Genomic DNA, 23,453 nt, shown 5'->3' on the forward strand with positions numbered 1-23,453 from the left:
TTAAAGTTCTGCTCAAATTCTGCCTTCTGGCTTGGGAGCTGGGGTGGGATGAGGTGAGATGGTTCCTTCCATTATCTTCTTAAGTGTTACATCCAGCTGGTGCCAACATATCATGTAGGACTATCTGCTAAACAGGATCAATTATTTTCTCAGTCACTGAGTTATAGGGACCTTCTCCCGAAGTATTATGATATTTAAGGAGAGATTGGATCTGTTGACTGGATGCTAAAGCCCAAATAGCAGAAGTTACTCACTTTACAACTTTTATCATTCCAGACAGCCTTTTCTTTGTGGGCTTCCCTCATAGAAGGCAGCATTACTGATCATTGGATTAATAGATTGAAGTAAATACAAATGCACAATGTATTGTCTACAAAAAAAAATTCCAACAAAATTGTGTATATTACTGGAAGATGTATAAAGTGCAGCAACTCATCATGCAAGAGGTTAAGATTCACTGCTTTGAACCAATCAGGGGACTGAATTTTGCTGATTTGTTATGTGTTTGCCCAGATAGAGAATTTGCAGATGCTTTAATCCAAGTATATCTGCTTTGATGGAAAAACCTCAAGGCAACCCTATCCAATTAAGAGCTGCAAAACTCTTAATTTCCCTGTGATCTTCCAGTCTTCTCTCTTATTAAACTATTTACTTTTCATGATCCCCTGTGAAGGGCAAATTGAATATATTTGGATAACTGCACTACTCCTCTAAGGTTGCCATAACAAAATAATGTGAGGCTTAAACGACAGGAATTTATTTTCTCACAATTCTAGAGACTGGAAGTCTAAGACCAAGCTGTTGGCAGAGTCAGTTTTTTCCTGCAGCCTCTCTCCTTGACTATCTCCTCACTGTGTCCTCACATGGCCTTTTCTTTGTGTATGCACATCCCTGTGTCTCTTCTTATAAGAATATCAGTCCTGTTTGATTAGGACTCCATCCTTATAATCTCATTTAACCTTAATTGCCTCTTTTTCTCTATTGGGGTATAGTTGATTTAAAATATGATATTAGTTTTAAGTGTATTCAGTATTTTTACAAATTGTACTCCATTAAAAGTTACAACAAGACAATGGCTGCAATCCCCTGTGCTAGTAAATATATCTCAGTTACTTGCCTATTTTGTATATAGTAATTTATATCCCTTAATCCCATATCCCTATCTTGCCCCTCCCTCATTTTCTCTCCCCAGTGGTGTCCACTAGTTTGTTTTCTGTATCTATGAGTCCGTTTCTCTTTTGCTATATACATTCATTTCTTTTATTTTTTTAGATTGCATATATGAGTGATATCATACAGTATTCTTTGCCTGACTTATTTCACTGAGCATAATATTCTCTAGGTCCATCCACACTGCTGCAAATGGCAGGATTTAATTATTTTTTAGGGCTAAGTAATGTTCCATTATATATATACACCACATCTTCTTTATCCATTTGTCTGTTGATGGACAGACATTTGGGCTCCTTCTACATCTTGCTACTGTGAACGTTGGGGTGCATGTATCTTGTGGAATTAGAGTTTTAACTTTTTCTGAATGTATACCCAGGAGTGGAATTGCTGAATCATATGGTAGTTCTATTTTTATTTTTATGAGTAATCTCTATACTGTTTTCCATAGTAACTGCACCCATTTTCATTCCCACCAATGGTGCATGAGGGTCTTCTTTTTCCACATATTTGTCAACACTTTTTATTTGTAGACTTTTTGATGATAGCTATTGTGACAGGTGTGGAGATGATATCTCATGAGTGTTTTGATATCATCTCTCTAATAATTGGTGATGTTCAGCATCTTTTCATGTATCTGTTGGCTATCTGTATGTCTTCTTTGGAAAAATGTCCATTCATTTCTGCCCATTTTTGTATTGGGTTGTTTGTTTTTTTGATATTGAGTTGTATGAACTGTTTATATATATTAGATATTAAGCCCTTGTCAGTCACATCATTTGCAAATATTTTCTCTCCCTGGGTTATTGTTTCATTTTGTCCATGCTATTCTTTGCTGTGCAAGAGATTTTAGGTTTAATTAGGTCCCTTTTTTTTTTTAATCTTTTATGCTTTTGCCCTGGGAGACATATCCAAGTAAATATTGCTAAAATTAATGTCAGTGTTCTGCCTATGTTCTCGTCTAGGAGTTTTATGGTTTCAGATCTTACATTTAGATTTTTGATACATTTTGAGTTTATTTTTATATATAGTTTCAGGACGTATTCTAATTTAATATTTTACATGTAGCTGTCCAGTTTTCCCAGCACCACTTATTGAAGAGACTCTCTTTTCTCCATTATATATTCTTGTCTCCTTTGTTGTAGATTAACTGAACATAGGTGCATGGGTTTATATCTTGGCTCTCTATTCTATTTCATTAATCTGTATGTCTCTTTTTGTGCAGTACCATGCTGTTTTGATTACTGTAGCTTTGTAGTACAGTTGAAGACTGGTAAGGTGATACCTCCAGCTGTGTTCTTGTTTCTCAAGACTGCCTTTGGCAATTTGAGTCTTTTGTGGTTCTATGTGAATTTTAAGATTATTTGTTACAGTTCTTTGAAAAATGTCATGGATATTTTGATATGGAGTGCATTAAATCTGTAGATTGCTTTGGGTGGTGTGGTCATTTTAACAATATTTAATTATTCCAATCCAATCCAAGAGCACAGGATATTTTTCTATTTCTTTATATCATCTTTAATTTCCTTTATCAATGTTTTATAGTTTTAAGAGTATATGTCTCCTACCACTTTTGTTAAGCTTGTTCTGAGGTATTTTATTCTACCTGATGTGATTTTAAATGGGATTTTTTTTTTTACTCTTTTTTTTAATTGACATACAATAAGTTACAATGTGTCAATTTCTGGTGTACAGCACAATGTCCTAGTCATGCATATACGTACATATATTAATTTCCATATTCTTTTTCATTAAAGGCTATTACAAGATACTGAACATAGTTCCCTGTGCTATACAGAAGAAACTTTTTAATCTATTTTTATATTTATTGGCTAACATCTGCAAATCTCAAACTCCCAAATTTATCCCTTCCCACCCCCTTTCCCTGGTAACTATAAGATTGTTTACTATGTTTGTGAGTCTGTTTCTGTTTTGTAGGTGAGTTCATAGTGTCCTTTTTTTTCTTTTTTCTTTTTTCTTTTAGATTCCACATATGAGTGATATCATAGTTTTCTTTCTCTTTCTGGCTTAATTCACTCAGAATGACAATTACTATCTCTTTCTGATTGTTAATTATTAGTGTATAGAAAAGTCACAGATTTCTGTTATATTAATCTTGAATCCTGCAAATTTGCTGAATTAACTTATTAGTTCTAATAGTTTTTGTGTGGAAACTTTAGGGTTTTATATATAAAGTATCATGTCATCTGCAAATAGTGACAGTTTTATTTCTTCCTTTCTAATTTGGATGTCTTTTATTTCTTTTTCTTGTCTGATTGCTGTGACCAGGACTTCCAATATTATGTTAAATAGAAGTGACTCCAGTGCGTATCCTTGTTTTATTCCTGAATTTAGTAGAAATGTTTTCAGCTTTCCACTGTTGAGTATGATGTTTGTGGGTTTGTCAAAAATGGCTTTTATTATGTTGAGATATGTTCCCTCTATATCCACTTTGATGAGAGTTTTTATCATGAATGGATGATGAATTTTGTCAGATGCTTTTTCTTCATCTACTGAAATGATCATGTGATTTTATCTTTTTGTTAATGTGATGCTTCACATTAATTTATTTGCAAATATTGAATGATCTTTGCATCCCTGGAATAAATCCAATTTGATCATGATGTATGAATTTTTAAATACATTGTTGGATTTGGTTTGCTAATATCATTTCAGGATTTTTCCATCTATATTCATTAATGATATTGGCCTGTAATTTTCTTCTTTTATACTTTCTTTGTCTGGTTTTGGTGTTAGGATAATGGTAGCCTCATAGAATGAATTTGGAAGTGTTTCTTCTCTTCAATTTTTTGGAATACTTTAAAAGGGATATGTACTAGTTCTTCTTAATATGTTTGGTAGAATTCCCCTGTGAAGCCCATCTGGTCCTAGACTTTTGTTTACTAGGAGTTTGTTTTTTATTACAAATTCAATTCCACTGCTAGTGATTGATCTCTTCAAGTTGTCTGTTTCTTCTTGATGCAGTCTTGGAAGATTGTATGTTTCTAGAAATTTATCCAACTCTTTTAGGTTGTCCAATTTGTTGGCATATACTGTTTGCAGTATTCTCTTATGATTGTTTGTATCTTTGTGATATAAGTTGTTATTTCTCTTCTTTCATTTCTTATTTTGTTTCTTTTGGTTTTCTTTCCTTTCTTCTTGAATAGAATGGCTAAAGGTTTATCAATTTAATTTATCTTTTCAAAAAATTAGCTCTTGGATTTATTGAAATTTGATTTTTTTTACCTCTATTTTAATTACCTCCTTTCTGATCTTTATTATTTCCTTCCTTATGCTGACTTTGGTATTTGTTTGTTCTCCTTTTTCTAATTCCTTTAGGTGGTACCTTAGGTTGTTTGTTTGAGATTTTTCTTGTCTCTGGAGGAAGGCCTATGTCACTCTAAACTTCCTTCTTAGAACCACTTTTGATCCATCCTGCAGATTTTGAAGTGTTGTTTTTCCATTTGCATTTACCTCAAGGTATTTTCTGATTTCCTCTTTGATTTCTTCATTGACCTATTGGTTTTTTAGTAGCATTTTTGCTTAGTCTCCACATGATTTTTATGTTCCCAGTGTTTTTCTGTAATTGATTTCTAGTTTCATACTGTTATGGTCAGAAAAATGCTTGATATAATTTCTATTCTCTTAAATTTATTGAGACTTATTTTGTGGATTAGTGACTGATCTATCCTGGAGAATATTCCATGTGAACCTGAAAACAATGTGTATTTGGCTGTTTTTGACAGAATGTCCAGTAGACATCTATTAAGTCCAATTGGTCTATTATGTCATTTAAGAGCACTGCTGCCTTAAGTGTAGTGTTACAGTCCCCTACTATTATTGTATCATTTTCTGTATCTTCTTTTATGTCAGTTAGTAAATGCTTTATATATGTAGGTGCTCCTGTATTGGGTGCATATATGTTAATGAGTGTAATATCCTCTTCTTGTATTGATCTCTTTTCCATTATATGATGCTCTCATTTGTCTTTTGTTATACTCTTTGTTTTAAAGTCTATCTTATCTGATATGAGTGTTGCTAACCCTGCTTTCTTGTCATTTCTGCTTGCAAGAAATATCTGTTTCCATCCCCTCACTTTCAGTCTGTGTGCATTTAGCGCTGAAGTCAGTCTCTTCTAAGCAGCATATAGAAAGGTATTGTTGTTTTATTCAGTCAGCTACTCTGTGTCTTTTGATTGGAGAATTTAGTTCATTGACTTTTAAAATAATTACTGATAGGTATGTACTTATTGCCATTTCATCACTTGATTTCCAGTGTTTTTTGTAGTTCTCCTTTGTTTGTTTATTATTCTTTTTATTTCTTCCCTTTTTGGTTGATGCTTTTCTTTAGCAGTACATTTATGTTCCTTTCCTTTTAGTTTTTGTGTATCTATTGTAAAGTTTTTATTTATAGTTACCATGGGGTTCATTATGTTGACCTATAACTATATCTACTTGTTTTAAGCTGATAGTCATTAATCTCAAACACATTCTAAAACATCTGCATTTTTGACTACCCATCCCCACATTTTTGTTTTTGATGTCTTATTTCATACTTTCATGTTTATCTCTTAAATTTTTATTGTAGTTATAGTTGCTTTTACAATTTTTTGTCTTTTATTCTTTGTACTGGCTTTATTAAGTGGTTGATCCTCAGGCCTTACTATTTATTTGTTTTTCCTAATGGAATTTTTCCCTTTCTTATAAATTCTTACTTCTTTTCTACTTAGAGAATACCTTCAACTTTTCTTTTAGGGTAGGTTTAGTACTGATGAACTCCTAGTTTTTGCATGTCTGAGAAGTTCTTTCCTTTTCCCTCCATTCTAGTTGATAATCTTTCTGGCTAGAGTATCCTGGGCTGTAGGGTGTTTTTTTTTAACCCCAGCACTTTGAATATATTATGCCACTCTATTCTGGTCTGCAAAGTTTCAATAAAGAAATCAGCTGAGAGTCTTATGGGAATTCCCTTGTAACTGACTCTGTTTTTCTCTCCCTGCCTTCAGAATTCTCTTTGTCTTCAAACTTGCCATTTTCATTATATGTCTTAGTGTTGGTCTATTTGGGTTCATCTTGTTTAGGACCCTTTGTGCTTCCTGTATCTAGAAATATGTCCCCTTATTCATGTTTGGGAAGTTTTCAGCCATATTTTCCTCAAATACATTTTTTAGTCCTCTTCTCTGTCTTCTTCTGGGACCCCTATAATGCAAATGTTGGTACACTTAATATTATTACAGAGATTTTTTAAATTGCTTTCATTTTTCTAAAATTTGTTTCTCTTTTTGTTGTTCTGATTTTTTAATTTCCATTATTCTATCTTCCAGATGACTTAAGCCTTCTGCCATATCACTTAATCTGGTATTCATTCCTTCTAGTGTATTTTTTATTCCAGCTATTGAATTCTTCATTTCTGATTGGGTCTTCTTTATATTTTCTAGTTCCTTGCTGAAATGCTAATTGTTTACATTAATTATTTTTCCTAATTCAGTTTACACTTTTATTACCAATGTTTTGAATTCTTTATCTAGTAAATTGTTTATTTCTGTTTCAGTATTTATTTTTTCAGAGGTTTTTCTCTTGCTCTTTCAGTTGGTAGTAGTTCTTCTGTCTTTTTATTTTGCCTCTATGAATTTAGGAGAAACAGTTACCTATTGCATTCTTGAAGGTTTGTTCTTATGTGGGAACGCTCCTATACAGACTATATGTGCCTAATGCCTTTGGTGGGATAGCTGGATTTGACTTGGATACCAGTCACATTTTTTCTCAGGGTGTGCTGTCAGCTATCATCTTGGTAGGGTATGAGGCTGGAGATGGAGGGTCTATAGCTGGTTCTGGGTGTGAGGCAGGACTTCCCCTCTGCTCAGCTGCCATCATCACCCTATTGGGGGCAGGGGTCTGATCCCAAGTTTCTGGAGTAGAAGTTTGGGGTTTGGGGCCCTGCTGACTTTGTTCCCCTTAAGTGTGTGTTTTTCCCTCTCCCCACACTGAGACCCTTGCCCTAGAGTAGGGGGAGTGCTGAAGCAAAGGGGGGCCTGTACAGGCACTCAGGTCATGTTGGGCACAGACAGAGGTCTAAGCTAATTCTGATGCCCTGCCTGTGTAGGTGCCCACACTTTTTTCCCTCAGTCTGCTCAGATGCAGCTTTAAGTACAAGTCTCCTTTGTCCCCTCACAGTCCTTAGCTTCCGTTGTCCCTGCCCTATTGTGGAACCACTCCACAGGGCAGGAAAGGCCACATGGAGTCTCAGTTTGTATCAGGAGGGTGAGCTGTGACAGAGCAGCCACCATCAGAGATTTGGGCTGCTTCTTAGGCATTATTTGATTAAGTGCAAACAATGGCTGCCACCGCACCCAGACACTGCCCTGGGATCAGGTTGTCTCTGTGACTCAGTCAGGCCTTTTCCCTGGTCATGGCTCCCCCAGATCCAGTGTTACAGAGTGACATGAACTGAGCAGGGCCAGAGTGTTTGCTGAGGTTGGGCTGGGGTGTGGCAAAGTGGTTTCAGGAAACCCAGCAGCTCCTAGAGCAACCTCTCTCTGCCCTGCCTCAAGCAAGCATGCAAGCCATCATCCACGTGCTTCTCACTGGCAGAGTCCAGGCTTCCCACCACCCTTCTGTTAGTCCCAGGGGTGCTCCAGTCATCCAAGAGGTCTTGTCTTCCTCTTGTAAGACTCAAGACTGTGGGAGGCTGCAGAGCTGTGGCTTGAACCACTCACTCCCCAGGGTGGATGTCAACTGGTATACTCTCCTTTTTCCTCTCAGTCCCCTCCTAGGGACACAGGTTCCAACCCTGTCACTTTTCTTCCCTTCCTACCTAATTACATGTGTAATTTTCTTACAGTCTTAGTTTTACAGGAGTCCTTCTGCCAGTTTCCAGTTAGTTTTCAGTGACAATTCTTCCACACGTAGATGCTTTTTTTTATGTGTTTATGGGGGGACGTAAGCTCCACATCATCTTACTCTGCCATCTTGGTCAATTTTCTTTTAATTGCCTCTTTAAAGCACTGTCTCAAAATACAGTCACATTGAGGGTTAAGGTTTAAAACAGATGCCTGGGGGTGGGAGCAAAATTTAGTCCATTGCAGTAACTAAACAGCTCTAAACTGTATGTACTCACTTAAGTTTGTGTCAGTTCCTTTGTTCCGGCATGATGGTTGACATTTTCATGGGCATAACTAGCCTTGATTAATGTTAAATTCAATTTTTAAAATAATTATGAGTTATTTTTACATTAATCATTTAATGCACAAATATAGATACTATTTATTATGGCTTGAATTGTGTCCTTCCTCCCTAAATTCATATGTTGAAGCCCCAACACTCGGTACCTCAGAATATAACTATTTGGAGATAGAGCCTTTAAAGAAGTAATTCAAGTTGAGTAAGGTCATTGGGGTGGGCTTTAGTCCAACATGACTAGTGTCTTTATAAGAAAAAGAAATTAGGACACAGACACACACAGAGGGAATATCTTGTTAAGACACATGGAGAAGAAAACCATCTACAAGCAAGGAAGAGAAGCTTCATAAGTAAACAACCCTGCCAACACCTTGACCTCGGAATTTTGATAGAAAATAAATTTCTGTACTACCCAGTTTGTAATACTGTTTTGGCAGCACTAGCAAAGGAATAAAAGTACTTAGTTTCTATGCATTTTTTTTTTCTACATTTGACCCAGGCCCCCTTTCCTCTCCTGACCTGATTATTGCCTGCAAATATATCTGCTGTGGGATAGAGATTCACATCTCTGAATCAATCAGAGACTTGATGTCAACTACTCTTTGGGGTGGTTTCCCAGATGACAGCTTTGCAGAAACCCCAACTCAAGTACACCAGACCAGGTGGAAATCCTAGTGAAATTCTGTGCAATTTATCCTTTTTATACTCTGTCAATTCATCCCAAATGTCCTAGTAACCCAGTAATGACTGAGAAATCTCCCAGAAAAGCCTCAATTCCCCTGTCACTTCCCAGATAAACCCTCTCATTTAAAGTCTTGTTTTGCACGATTGACAGTGAAAGAAAATGTGAAATGCATTTTGGGAACTGAGAATCTCAATTTTACAGACTCACTTATGTCTTAGCTATTTCCTTTGACTGGAGTTGTGAATTGCCTCCTCTCTGTGCCTAACTGCCCTTCCTCTTTAAAATGAGTGTCTAAAAAAAAAAAAGAATATCATACAGACAATAATGTTACTAAATCATAAGTGTACAAGTGGGTGGATTGACCATTTAAGTCAATACATATTGAATTACTGCCAGTATCAAAGCCCTCCTTGTGTCGCATACCTATCACTATTCCAATCCTCCTATCTAACACTGTAGGTTAGTCTTACCTGTTTTTGTAATTTTCATCAATTAACTCGCATACCTATCACTATTCCAATCCTCCTATCTAACACTGTAGGTTAGTCTTACCTCTTTTTGTAATTTTCATCAATTAACTCATAACGTATGTATTTTCTTGTCACTGACATTTTTGGATCAGCATTATATTTGTGAAATTCATTCATATTGTTGCATATGGGGACACTTTTTCCTTTTTTTAATTCCCCATAGTATTTCACTGTATGAATTTCCTGCAAAGAAACTTACTCATTGGCTCATTCCACTCTTAATGGCCTTTGGGGTCATGTCTAATTTCTGGATATTATGAAGAATTGTGCTATGGGCATTTTTGCACTTGCCTTCTGCTGAATGTATGCACCCTTCTCTGTTGGTCATACACTCCTGAATGGAGCTGCTGGTTCAAAGGCTGTGCATATATTCAAGTTTAACAGAGGCTCATGAACAGTTTTACAGTATAATTTTACCAATGTGGATATCTTCTTTCCAAATAGCTTTGATAATCCTGTTTCCCATTTTCCTGTTAGGTTGTCTGTCTGTTATTAATTTCTAAGAACTTTTGTCCATAACATGTGTTATCAGTTAAATGCATTTCCAATGTCCAGTCGTCCTCTGGCTTGCATTTTCTTTCTCTTAATGGTATGTTTTGACCAAAAGAAGTTTTTCATTTTAATGGAGTCCAATTTATCAATCATTTCCTTTATGGCTAGTGCTGTTTTTCCATTTTATAAACATTTATTTGCCTATCACAACATCATAAAGATATTCTTCTATGTTACATTCCAAATATTTTCTAGTTTTACATTTCACATTTAGAGGTCAGAAACTCCTGTTAATGATCACCAGGAACAAACCAATAACCTAGCCAAATCAGATTTATTGACTCGCCAGAAAGGAAGGCATTTTAGAAGGCCTGTGGAGTGTCATTTGACAAGATGGAAGAGGGAAGTGTCTTTTAGGGTCTGGCTTACTGCTGACAGATTCTGAAGACAGTCTGAAGTTAGCATGGATCAGTTCCAGAGTGTATGCTCTTTCTGAAGTTAGATTAGAAGCACAGATTAATAAGGATTTGGTCACTGGCAGGAAATGAGAGAAGTATAGCATTTGGGTTATTCTAGTAACAAATAATAGAAAATCTGGCCTGCGGATGTCAATAGTAAGGAAGTAGCAATCACACAAAGAGGTGATCCTTAGGGCATGTTACAGTTATTGCATGCCTTGAAAGAAACAATGTTTCCTTTTAACCACAGCTGACTTTATCATGTCTGTCCTCCCAGCTTGATTAAGAACAGAGCTGCCATTTTTTGATACTCAGTTGGTTCAACACCATTTGTTGAAGGGAAATTTCTCACCCCACTATTCTGATGTGTTATCCTTGAAGTAAATCAGGTGAATTTATGTGAGTCTGTTTCTGGGCTCTAGATTCTTTATTTTGTTTCACTGGTCTATTCTTACAAAAAAAAGTACTGCATCATCCTAATTACTATACCTTTTTAGTAAGGCATGTTTTTCTTTCTCAACATTATTGACTATTCTTGACCCTTTTCAAATACATACAAATTTATAATCACCTTATCAACTTCCAAAAGCAACTGGCTATGGTTTTAATTAGAGTTGCTTTGCATCTATACATTGTTCTAAGGAAAGGCAATATTGGACTAAAACTAGATAGGCTGTATAATGCCAGTAATTGGATCCATAGTAATCAGGTTGAATTGTTGACTCATCATCATTTTGCTATTGTGCTGGATCTGACAGTTGAGTAGGGTCTGTTTCTTAGTGGGAATGCCAAATAATATGATGTTGGAATTACCAGTTCAAATTGAAGATGATGATTTTAAATCAAGTGTCATGCAGTACAGAAAACCCATAGTAAGACAATAATGTAGAATACGTACGAAGAGCATGAAAATAGAGGACACTAGCAGAAAGATTAAAAAAAAAAAAAAAACAGGAAACTTAACTCTGAAAAAAGTGGCCAGCTGGTTAGTTACTGAATAGGCAAGCTAAGTATTTACAGATCACTTTGGATATCACTGAATCAGAAGAATTAGTGCCAAGAATCCAGCTGAATTGATTGGTATAAGTCAGAATCTTATCTGGTATCTGGTAGAATTATATGATCTTTCTTTTCAGTTCTTTTCTGAATTTCTGAAATGTTATATCCTACCATTTTTCCTTTAAATTCTTTCTTTCTATATTTAACTTTCATTCCTACTCACTTCCATAAGAAAACTCTACCTATCTCTACCTGCTGGTATACTTTTTATCAGTGTTCTACTGGGAATCCTGAATCACCCATGAGAATTCTCACTTTCCCAAAGTCTCTGCCTTATGTTAATGTTACTTCAGGTCCTGATACCAGTTAATCCTACATGCCTGTCTTATTCATCTGCCTTCCCCATCACTGGAAATTTTTCATATCAATAAAGTATTATAGTTTAATGTAATATGATTTATGACAAGTAACAAAAATTAAAATCACTCACGACCCTGATTTTTTTCTTTGACTCATGATGTTTCATGATTTGGTACCGTCCACATCTGCCCATTTTTTTCATGCGGCAATATTTCTCAATATCCTCTTAGAATGAATTGTATTTTAGAAAAATTAAAAGTTAAATTTATTCCCTTCTTTCCTTAAACACTGTCAATTTGCAGCCTTCCACCTCCAAGTCTTTCAGGAAGGAAGTTTCCTTGAACAACATGATCAATTTCTTTGATCAACCATGAATGTCAAAAATGATGTTCTTAAATTATGTAGTAAGATAAGGGTTGTTAAAGATCAGACAACAGGAAAGGATTGTTTAAATAAGTTCGGCTCCCATTTAAGGACTCAAGAGGCAGACGGTTGATTTGCCTCTAATGTTTCACATAATAGTCCAAGATGGAATAAAAGAAGAAAGCCAGCTCCTTCTGGTTCCAGTAAATTCTGGGGGGAAAAGAATCAGGACAAAAGGAGAATTAGGAGATTAGTTACTAGGATTTTTGTTACTCCTACTAAAATAAACAGACAGGCATAGAAAAGTCAGGTGGATGAAAAGATTAGTGCTATTGGCACACCAGAGAGAGACTGCAAACCTCTAGAAGAATCTCCACATGCTCCTAGTATCAACACAGATTTTGACCTATGATATTGAGATGTAAGTATGAGGCAAATAGTTTGATAAGCCTGTGACAAAGTCCCCAATTCCCTGTCGCTTTGAACAACAGGGACCCAGATGTTCTAGTGTGTCTCATCAAGGGTGCTACTTAAGGTTAATGAAACATTTTTGGCACAGCAGAAACCTGGGATTGCAATGAAGAGAGACCATCATGGACTTCAAGAACAAGGGCCAGTGTCCAAGAATATGAGTTCCACAAGTAGGTGCAGCACAGAACCCCTGAGAAGGCAAATGAGGCCAGTTTTCTTTCAGCACTTAGAATTCTAAGAAGCAGCACAGATAGGGTGTTGAGGATACAGTGAGACCCATGGGTATCCAAAGGGCTTCTTAAGGGTGTTTAGTGCCCTGATGTTACATAAACCATGTCCACCATCCTTCCAAACACACCCGGAAGACATCTGAGACAGGATCAAGAGGAGGAAGGTAGAACACTAAAAATTAAAGCAAGTATTTGAATCTTCCAAGCAGAAACTGACTGAATTGCCTGAGGAGACAGTTTTGTTATGTAAGTGGAATGAGATTGCAGGCTTGAACTCAATTTTGAGAGGACATTAATTTTTATTGTTTCTATTCATTGCTATCCAATAGAACTAGTGACAGGTCTTGCCAGAAAAATCAAGTCAGTTATATATAATAAAGAAGTGACATTGGATTTTCATATCTGAGGGCACTTTTGGAACACTACTAGATAATTAAATATGTCTATAACATTATTTCTTATAGTCACGCAAAATTTAAATATATTGGATAGTGATAATTAAGCCAACACTTTATTTGCTAATCATTTATGCTTTGTCCTTGGAGATATATATATATATATCTAGTGTACTGTCTTCTAACTGCTCCCAGCTCACAAGATGGAAGCCCATATTCAGAAGAGAAAGAGGGCAACACACAACTCACAACATGAAGCACAGTCAAAAGAATGAGGGAGAACAAGAGAACAGGACCATTTGAATACCTGAATGTAGTCATGCTCAAAATTAAACCTCATAGTCTTCCCCCATTACACATATTGATAAATTTCCTGTTTTACATGAGCTATTTTATGTTGAGTTGTTACCACATACGTTCAAAACGATCCTCAAAAAGATGCTTTCTTTTTAATGTCTAAGATCTCTCAACATAGTGAGGATGCATGTCAAATTTACTAACTCTTGACTTTTACATCTGTTGTAAAGATTGACACCAGGTTTGGTGTCATTTTTATGTACAGATATTTTAAAACCATATATATCATATGACAATCTTCTCTTCTTGATTTCTTCTCTGTTTGGAAAGTCAGAAATGCCTTCCTCAACAGATACCAAATATGTATACAACTATAGTTGTTTCATTTATTTTGTTATTTTGTTACAACTAATGAAATATTTAATTATTTTAAAGAAAATTCAAAACATCATACAATTTCATTCAATACTTCAACATATATTTTAAAAATAAGAACTTTAAAAATATAACCGCAATCCAGTACCACACCTAAAAATCACTAATAATCCTTTAAAGTGATAAAATTCCAAACAATATGAAAATTTTTTCTACATGTTCAATAAGAATTTTTATAGTTGGTTTTTCCAACCAGGGTCCAAACAGGGTTCACATATTATATTTGTTCAATATGCCTCTTATCTCATTTATCCTAGAAGAGTTCCCTTTCCCTTTCTACTACTTGTTGGGGAAACCAAGTCATTTGTCTTACTGAATTTCCCATGTTCCGTATTTGCATGATTGCATCATCTTGTTGTATTTAACATGATTCTTTTTGTTCTGCATTTCCTGTGTTCTGGTAGGTAGATATAAAACTTGATCAAAATTACATCTGATTCTTTGAAAAGAGGGCTTCATATGACGTGCTGAGTATTTTTATTACATCATATCATGCAATGTGGCATTATAGGCATATGATATCTAGTTGTTTCACTTTTATAATGTTACATTTGATTAAGTTCAGGCGTTATAGACCTGGTATATCCATTATAGTTACTCATCAGCCTTTCACCTTAACATTTTAGTGAATATTGCATATATTCATATGGACTTGTTATTTCAATTTTCATTTTTATGCCAAACTTCTGTATTCTTATGCTTTAGTGGTGTCTCTTTAAAATAGTATATAGGCAGATTTTTTCTCTAGTCTGATCATATTTTGAATTTTAAATGGAGCATTAATTCATTTATAACTACTAAAATTACTGACACATTTGAGTTTAAATGAACTATATTATGTTGTGTTTTCTATTTGTGTTATCTATCCTTTTTTATTTACTTTCCTTCTTGCCTTGTTTTGTACTAATTTTATTATCATTCCATTTTTTTCTCTAGTAGTTGTAAAATTTTATTTTCTGTTTTTATTTTTTATAGGTAACCTAGAGATTACATACGTCTACCTAGTGAATTAAAACTACCTACCTAGTATAATTAAAACAACAAAAACCTTAGAACACTTCCACTCAATTTAACTGCCTCCCAAGGCATTTGTCATTTTTCTAATTTATTTTAATGCTCTTTTTAAATACCCAAGGATGTTGTTATTGTAGTTGTTTTACGTAGTCAGTGCTTATTTAGAAAAATCCCAGTTTTCATTGCCTATAAAAGTCTTTGTTTCCCCTCACTTTTGAAATATATTCACTTAGTATAGAATTGTGCTTTGGCAGCTGTTGACTTTCAGCATAATGAAGATGTCATTCTACTGTCTTCTGAACACTGCTGTAGTTGAAAAGTCAGATTTCTAGTTAACTGTACTTTTTCATGGCAATCTGACATTTTTCTCTAGTTGCTTTTAAGAATTCTCTTCATCCTTGGTGTTATGAAATTTTATTAGAATATGTCTAATGTTAATTACTTAATATTTATAATGCATATGCAACTTACTTAGTATCTTAAAATTTCTAGAAATATCTGAACCCTACTCTCTTCAAATGGTTCTAAGTATATTAAGGTATATTTAAGATATATATGATTATCTATATGATATGTATATTCATTACTGAAGTTATTTTCTGAAATATTTATATAGTCATTACTGAGAATGGAAGTCACAAATATTTATTCCAATTTTGACTTTTTGCCTCTTGTACTTTCTCTTAATTTTCTCTTTGTAAACCCAAATTTAAATATCAGAACTTCTCTATCTTCCATTTTTAGCCTCTTTTTCATATTTTCCATCTCATATCTTTAACTATATTCTCAATAAATTCTTTAAATATATCTTCTAATAATCTTTTTAGTTGTATAAGAACTGCAATTTTCTGTTTAACCCCTCTGCTGGGGATTTATTATTATACTGAATATATAGTTTTACGTTTCTGGAACTTTCATTTTCACCAAGTATGTCGATTGTTTTTTGACAGGTTCTTATTGAATGATCTTTGTAAGTTCATTCTTGATCTCTTTAAACATTTTGTGCATAACTATTCTATACTTTGTGTCTGACAGTGTATATATTTGCAGTCCATGGGGTTCTACATATGTTGTTTCTTCTTTTTGCTCATTGAAAACCATAACTTGCCTTCTCAGGTGTTTCCTCTACTTTCAGAGATCATGCTTACTTTTTAATTTTTAACGTGGTAAAAGACACATAACATAAAATTTGCCATTTTAACCATTTTAAATTATACTATATATGTTCACAGTGTTGTGCAACCGTCACCACTATCTATTTCCAGAACTTTTTCCATCACACCAAAGAAAAACCCTATGCCCATTAAGCAATAACCCCCTATTTCCTCTCCCAACAACTTATGTTAATCTCTAATGTAATTTCTGTCTCTGTGAATTTGTTTATTCTAGATATTTAATTTTTGTCCCTTTGTGTCTGGCTTATTTTACTTCATATGTTTTCAAGGTTGATCCATATTGTAGCATGTATCAGAATTTCATTCTTTTAATGGCTGAATAATATTCCATTGTATGAATATGTCACATTTTTTCCCATTCATCTGTTGATGGACACTAGGGCTGTTTCCATCTATTGACTACTGTGAATAATGTTGCTATGACCATTTCTGTACAAGTATTTGTTTGAATCCTTTATGGTAATTCTATGTTTAACTTTTAGGGAACACTCAGTTTTGCACAGAGGCTGCGCCATTTTGCATTCCTACTAGCAATATACAAAGATTCCAATATTTCCACATTTTTGCCAATTCCTGTTATTTTAGTTATTTTTAATAGCCATTCTAGTACATGGGAAGTATATATTGCATTGCACTTTTTTAAAAATTGAGGTATAGTTGATTTACAGTATTATATAATTTTCAGGTATACAACACAGTGATGCACAATTTTTAAATATTATATTCCATTTATAGTTATTATAAAATATTGACTGCATTCCCTGTGCTGTACAATATATCCTTGTAGCTTATTTATTTTATACATCATAGTTTGTACTTCTTAATCCCTTACCATTATCTTGTCCCTTCCCTCTTCCCTCTCCCCATTGGTAACCACTAGTTTTGTTTTCTGTGTCTGTGAGTCTGTTTCTTTTTTATTACATTCACTAGTTTGTTTTAATTTTTAGACTTCACATATAAATTATAACATACAGTATTTTTCTTTCTGTGTCTGAGTCATTTCACTAAACCTAATACTCTCCAAGTCCATCCATGTTGTTGCAAATGGCAAAATTTTGTGCTTTTTATGGCTGAGTTGTATTGCATTTTAATATATATACCAAGTCTTCTTTATCCAATCATCTGTTGATGGAGACTTAGATTGCTTCCATGTCTTGATTATTGTAAATAATGCTGCTATGAACACTTAGGTGCATGTATCTCTTTAAATTAAAGTTTTCCTTTTTTTCAGATACATACCCAGGAGTGGAATTGCTGAATCATATACTGGTTTTATTTTTAGTTTTTTGAGGAAAGTCCATACTGTTTTTACACTGGCTACACCAATGTACATTTCTACCAACAATGTACAAGGGTTCCCTTTTCTTCACATCTTTGCCGGCATTTGTTATTTGTGGTCATTTTGAAGATTGCAGTTTTGACAGGTATGAGGCAATATCTCATAGTGGTTTTGATTTACAGTTCTCTGATGATTAGCAATGTTGAGCATATTTTCATGTGCCTGTTAGCCATCTGTATGTCTTTCTAGGAAAATGTTTATTCAGGTCTTCTGCTCATTTTTTAAGCGAGTTTTTTTTTCTTTTATATTGAGTTGTATGAATGGTTCATGTATTTTGGATATTAACCCCTTATCAATCATATCATTTGCAAATATTTTCTCCCATTCAGTAGGTTGTCTTTTCATTTTGTCAATGATTTACTTTGATGTGCAAAAACTTTTAAGTTTAACTAGATCATTTGTTTACTTTTGCTTTGTTTCCTTTGCTTTAGTAGACAGATCAAAAAAAATATTGCTATGATTTATGTCAACAAGTGTTCTGCCTATGTTTTCTTCTAAGGGTATTATGGTTTCTGGTCTTACACTTAGGCTTTTAATCCACTTTGACTATTTTTATACATAGTGTGAGAAAGTGTTCTAATTTCATTCTTTTACATACAGTTTTCCTGTTTTCCCAGCACCACTTATTGAAGAAACTGTCTTTTCTCCATTATATATTCTTGCCTCCTTTGTAGTAGATTAATTGACCATAAGTGGGTGGATTTCTCTCTGGGCTCTCAATTTTGTTCCATTGATCTATGTATCTGTTTTTGTGCCAGTACCATACTGTTTTGATTACTATAGCTTTGTAGTACAGTCTGAAGTCAGGGAGTGTGATACCTCCAGCTGTGTTCTTCATTCTCAAGATTGTTTTGGCCATTTGGAGTCTTTTGTGTTTCCATACAAATTTTAAAACGATTTGTTCTAGTTTTGTGAAAAATGCTATTGGCAGTTTGATATGGATTGAATTGAATTTGTAGATTGCTTGGATAATATAGTCATTTAAACAATATTAATTTTTCCAATCCATGAACATGGTATATCTTTCCATCTGTTTGTGTCATCTTCGATTTCTTTCATCAGTTTCTTTTAGTTTTCCAAGTACATGTTTTTTAACTCCTTAGGTAAGTTTTTTCTAAGTTTTTTTTTTTTTTGATACAATTGTAAATGGGATTGTTTCCTTAATTTTTCTTTCTTATAGTTTGTTGTTAGTGTGTAGAAATGCAACAAATTTCTGTATATTAATTTTGTATCCTGCAAATTTACCAAATTCTTTGATAAACTCCAGTAGTTTTTTGGTAGCATCTTTAGGATTTTCTATGTATATCATCATGTTATCTGCAAACAATGACAGTTTTACTTTTTCCTTTCCAGTTTGAATTCCTTTTATTTCTTTTTCTTGTTTGTTGCTGTGGTGCATTGCAGTTTTTATTTATATTTCCTAATGACTAATGATGTTAAGTATATTTTTATATGCTTATAGGCCATTTGTATATCTTCTTTGGAAAAATGTCTATTGAAGTCCTTTGCCTATGTTTTAATTGACATATTTTTTGTTGGTTTTGAGTTTAGGGGTTCTTTATATATTCTGGATATTAAATTATCAGATACATGATTGCAAATATCCTCCCATTATGTGGGTTGTTTTTTTCCCCTTTCTTGATAGTATGATTTGATTTACAAATTTCTTAATTTTATTGAATTCCAGTTTATTTATTTCTCTTTTACTGCCTTTGTTCTAAATGTCATATTTAAGAAACATTGCCAAATGAAAGATTATCACAATTTGCTCCCTCTGTTTTCTTCTAAGAGTTTAGCATTTCAGGTCTTAAATATAGGTCTTTAATCCATTTTGAGTTATTTTTGTATGTGATATAAAGTACTTATTCAATTTTATTCTTTTACATTTGAATATCAATTTTACCAGCACCATTTGTTAAACACTGTTCTTTCCACATTGAACTGTCTTGTCACTGTGTTGTAAATCAATTAACTATATCTGTGAGCATTTATTTGTGTTGTAAATCAATTAACCGTTATCTGTGAGGATTTATTTTTAGGTTCTCAATTCTATTTCACTGGTCTTTATGTATATCCTTATGCAAGTACTACACTGTCTTCATTACTGCAACTGTGAAGTAACCTAACTTTATATCTCAAGGAACTAGAAAAAGAAGAAGAAACTTAGCCTAAAGTTACCACAAGGAAGGAAATAACAAGGATCAGAATAGAAATAAATGAATTAGAGACCAGAAAAAAATACTAAAAAGACAAAAACTAAGAGCTGATTTTTTTTGAAAAGATAAACAAAATTAACCAACCTTTGACCAGACTTAGAAAAAAGAGAGAAGATTCAAATAAATAAAAGCAGAAATAAAAGAGGAGAGAATACAACTGGTACCACAGAATTACAAATCATCATAGGAGATTACTATGAATAATTATACATCAACACATTGGATAAGCTTGAAGAATTGGATAAATATCTAGACATAAAGCCAAGTAAAACTGAATCACAGAGAATTAGAAAGTCTGAAGAGAACAATAATGAGTAAGGAGACTGAGTCAGTAATCAAAAACCTCCTAACAAAGAAAAGCCCAGGGCCAAATGGTTTCAAAAGTTAGGTTGATTATTTTCGATCTTTCTTTTTTTAATGTTACACATTTATCACTATAAGCTTTCCACTTGGACTGCTTTTGCTGCATCCCATAAGTTTTGGTATGTTGTGTTTCCAATTTTGTTTGTTTCAAGATTTTTTAATTTCCCTTTTGATTTACTTTTTGACCCATTTGTTGTTCAAGATTGTATTGTTTAATTTCCACACATTTATGGATTTTTCATTTTTCCTCCTGTTATTCATTTCTGGTTTCATACCATTGTGGTTGGAAAAAGATACTTGATATGATTTATGATAATGATTTTCTTAAATTTGCTGTAACTTGTTTTGTGAACTAACATATATTATCCTGAAGAATGTTCTATGTGTACTTGAGAAGAATGCATATTACGCTAATGTTGGATTGAATGCTCTGTATATCTCTGTTAGGTCATTTGATCTATAGTGTTATTACAGGTCCATTTTTCCTTATTGATTTTCTATGTGGATGATCTAGCCACTGTTGAAAGTGGGTATTAAAGTTCCCCATGACTGTGGAAGCTGGGCATTAACTCACAAATTTTTCTTTCCCCAGTGGTAGAAATCACAGGGCAAAAAGTTTCTCTTGGCACTGAACTTTGTTAGCTTGAGGAAGGGTGTTACATGGGGAAAGTGAAACTGTTCCTCTTACCCTCTTCAATGTATCCAATCTCAGAATTTTTTTTCTTCAACTGTGTGCTGGAACTTCTCTGCTAGACTCCCAGACTTCCACAAAGACACTGTCATATGTAGGTAATTGTCAAAGTTGTTGTTCTTTCTTTGGGGGAGGTGGGGTGGAGAAAACAGAAAACTCCTATTCTGTCATTTTGATGATGTCAAACTTTGTAATATATTTTCAAATCAGGAAGTTTGATGCCTCTAGCTTTTTGTTCTTTCTCAGATTACTTTTGCTGTTCAGAGTCTTTTTCAGTTACATACAGATTTTAGGAATTTTTTTATATTTCTTAACAAAATGCCATTGGGATTTTGATGGCGCTAGCATTGATTCTGTAGATCACATTGGCTTAGTATGGACATTTAAACAATATTGAATCTTCCAAACCATGAACATGGGTTATCATTCCATTTATTTATGTCTTTAATTTCTTTCATCAATTTTTTGTAGTTTTCACCTCCTTAGTTAAGTTTATTCCCAAGTATTTTGTTATCCTTATATTATCATAAATGGGATGCTTTTGTTAATTTCTTCCTTGGATAGTTCATTGTTAGTATATAGAAATGCAACTAATTTTTACACTATTTTTTTATCCTTAAATTTTATGAAATTCATTAATTAGTTCTAAGAGCTTTTTTTTGTGGAATCTATAGGATTTTCTACATATAAGATCATATTACCTTCAAACAGAGATAATTTTATTTCTTCCTTTCCAATTTGGATGCCTTTTACTTATTTTCTTGCCAAAATTTCTTGCTCTGGCTATGACTTCCAGTACTATTTTGAATAGAGGTAGTGAGACTAGATATCCATGTCTTATTCCTGATCTTAGGGGGAAAGTTTCATTTTTCCTCCATTTAATATGATGATAACTGTGGGGTTGTTATATATGTCCTTTATTTGGTTGAGATACAGATCTTCTATACCTAGTTTGTTCAGAGTTTTTATCACATAAGTGTTGAATGTTATCATTTTTTTTTCCTGTATTCATTGAGATGATCATGTGACTTTTATCCTTTTTTTCTGCAAATGTAGTGTATCACATTAATTGATTTGCATATGCTGAATCACCTTTGCATTCTAGAGATAAATCCCACTTTGTCATGTTATATGATCCTTCTAATGCCCTATTGAAATTGGTTTGCTAATATTTTCTTGTGGATTTTTGCATATATATTCATCAGGGATATTGCTCTGTCATTTTCTTTATCTGGCTTTGGTATCAGGGTAACGCTAGTCTCATAAAATATGTTTCTATGTTCCTCTTCTTCAATTTTTTAAATAGTTTGAGGATGATTGTCACTAATTCTTTCAATGTTTAATAGCATTCACCACTAAAGCTATCTGGTCTTAGGCTTTTCTTTGGATTCAATATCCTTACTTGTTACTTGTCTGTTAAGATTTTTTATTTTTCATGACTCATTCTTGGTAAGCTATATGCTTTTAAGAATTTACCCATTTCGGTGGTGGCCATTTTGTTTTAGACACTGAGCACGAGTTGGTGGCAGCTAGCCCATGCCAGAAACAGAAGACTGGCCCAGCAGATGGAGAATAGACCCTCTGTCCAGGCAGCATTAAAACTTAAGCAAAAGAGCTTAAAGCAGCACCTGGGTAAGAGTAACATCCAGGCACGGTTAGGCCGACCCATAGGGGCCCTGTCCAGGGGAGCAATCAATGGATGAGGCCTGCCCATAATCCAGAGAGCGTTGCCCAGAGGAGGACTATGTGGGGGATGTGCCACAAGAACCCTACTTAGGGGTGGGATGTTGCTCTGAGGTCAAAACCTGCTCCAAGGTGGAAGAGCCGTAGCTCCCCGAATGGCTTAAGAAGAGGTGGTGTTCGAGGTTGTGGAGGTCCTGGGAGAGGGGGCCTAGAGCGTGGAGCTATGGGTCATGGTGGAATCGGTGGTAGAGGTCGGGGTATGATAGGTCAGGGAAGAGGGGGGCTTTAGAGGCCGAGGCTGAGGCTGTGGACGAGGGAGAAGTGCCCTTGCTTGCCCTGTACTGACCAAGGAGCAGCTGGACAACCAATTGGTTGCATACATGTCAAAAACAAGAGGACACCTGGATGATAAGTTGGATACCTATATGGCACAGACAGATCCTGAAACTAATGATTGAAGCCTGCCTTCCCTCCTGTGACAGACTCTTGTTAAAGTCACACATCTGTAAATAACCTTGAGATAACAGATAAGAAGAAGCCTGATTGATGCTGGAAGGACCTATCATAATAGGCGGAGTGACTTGCCACCAGTTTGTGCATTTAGTGTGTTCCTTTGACTTTTTGATACTGTGTTATATGAAACCCTTTTTTCCCTCTGACTTGGGTTTGGTTTGGTTTTGTTGTTGTTTGGGGAGTTTTTCCTTCGCCCAGACTTCTCTATCACTATGAACGTGTTAGCCTTGTGGCTAGGACACCCTCTTCCCACCTCTGCCTTCCCTCACCTGTCATAGTCTTTGACATTCTAACGTTTCCTCTGTTCATCTCTGTGCCCCCATGAAAAAGTCCCAGAAAGAGCCCATCAATGTTCCTTCTTAAAATCTAAATTTCTGAGATACAGTTCTGTTTTACATC

The 23,453-nt window shown here is 34.5% G+C and overlaps 1 pseudogene; it reads left to right on the plus strand.

The window, feature by feature from the left end:
* The first annotated feature begins 11,295 nt into the window (after nt 1-11,295).
* Nucleotides 11,296-23,150, plus strand: LOC105085538 (chromatin target of PRMT1 protein-like; annotated as a pseudogene).
* The last annotated feature ends 303 nt before the right edge of the window (nt 23,151-23,453 follow it).

The sequence above is a fragment of the Camelus dromedarius genome, chromosome X, assembly GCF_036321535.1.
Source record: "Camelus dromedarius isolate mCamDro1 chromosome X, mCamDro1.pat, whole genome shotgun sequence".
NCBI classification, from domain to species: Eukaryota; Metazoa; Chordata; class Mammalia; order Artiodactyla; family Camelidae; genus Camelus; species Camelus dromedarius.